The 1260-nt window shown below is 35.8% G+C and overlaps 1 long non-coding RNA gene across 1 annotated transcript; it reads left to right on the top strand.

Moving 5' to 3' along the window:
• The first annotated feature begins 383 nt into the window (after positions 1-383).
• LOC114544779 lies at positions 384-864 on the top strand. Its single transcript, XR_003690565.1, has 3 exons — positions 384-487; positions 594-644; positions 776-864. It is a non-coding gene; the product is annotated as an uncharacterized LOC114544779 (long non-coding RNA).
• The last annotated feature ends 396 nt before the right edge of the window (positions 865-1260 follow it).

Below are 1260 nucleotides of genomic sequence, written 5' to 3'. Positions count from 1 at the left end.
TGTTAGAGCCTTCACCAATAATTCAGGCTCTTATTAAATATTTTTTATGATTTATCCCCTACAGATGGACAAAAAAGGATAGACCTGCCCCTGGACAAGGTAGGAAGAGAATGAAATGTTAGCTCACTTGCATGGTGGAGAACAATATGAAATATAAAACCCTTTAACTTTAGAAAGAAAAAATGGAAAAAGAGGTGTATTCTAGCAAAGATGAGGATGATAGTGATACTGATAGCGAGGGAACTTTTGTGTTCGAAAAGATTGAGGGGGACAGAACACAAAAGGCCCGCAATGATGAAATTGACGAGAAGATACCCTCAAGCCAGCGACCAAGGGCAGAGTCTCCAGTTAACAGTGATGAGGAGATACCCTCAGCCAGCGACCAAGGGCAAAGTCCCCAGTTAACAGTGATGAGGAGATACCCTCAGGCCAGCGACCAAGGGCAGAGTCCCCTCATAAAGGGACTAAGAGGACACACAAAACAAAGGTAAGTTCTGTTTTTTACAATGGAGATATATAGGAATAAGCTGATATTCTGTTTAACTGCTTATTCCATTTCACTCACTAGACTCACAATTTTTCTACATTAACAGATAAAGAAGCATGCAAGTAAAAAGCCAAGAAGCCTTGAGCCTTCGCTGAAGGTAAGATATTCAAATTTAAGGTGCAAGTGCAGCTAAAAGTTCTGGGTCATCATCAAAAGAAAATATTTGATATTTATGTTAATTTATTGCTATCCTGTCTCAAAATTTTCATTCTTTCTCATTTGACACAGGACATCAAAAAATAGCTTATCCATCATGACAACAACCCCAAGATTAGATTTTAAACTTTGATATTGTTGTAAATATGTAAATGTGGTCCTTTAGTGGAATTTTTCAAGATATTAAGAAATAAATATTTCTGTGAAATTTTTGTATGTGTTTTCTGATGTGATTTTAAACATTTTATATTCTAAGAATTTTTTTGAAAATATTTTTCAACCCTTTAAACACGAATTTTTTACATATCCCAGTGTCTAAAACTCGAAACCGGTAGTGGGCATGTTCAAATGTCAAGGACCATGCCCTCATTATTCCACCAAACTTTGGTTGAAAATGGATGAAATTTTGATGAAATATAAACTGTATAATACAGGTGGTCCATTCGTGGATTTCACTGGTCCTTGTGTGGATTTGGTGGTCTTTCTGTGGATTCTGGTCCTTCAGTGGATTTTTTTTAAACTCAATATCTTTCCGTAAAATTTTTATATGTATTTTG

The sequence above is a fragment of the Dendronephthya gigantea genome, unplaced genomic scaffold, assembly GCF_004324835.1.
Source record: "Dendronephthya gigantea isolate DGI-Jeju-01 unplaced genomic scaffold, DenGig_1.0 000937F, whole genome shotgun sequence".
In the NCBI taxonomy this organism is placed as follows: domain Eukaryota; kingdom Metazoa; phylum Cnidaria; class Anthozoa; order Malacalcyonacea; family Nephtheidae; genus Dendronephthya; species Dendronephthya gigantea.
Note: the sequence above shows the minus strand (reverse complement) of the source record. Positions and strands in the feature narration are given on the sequence as shown.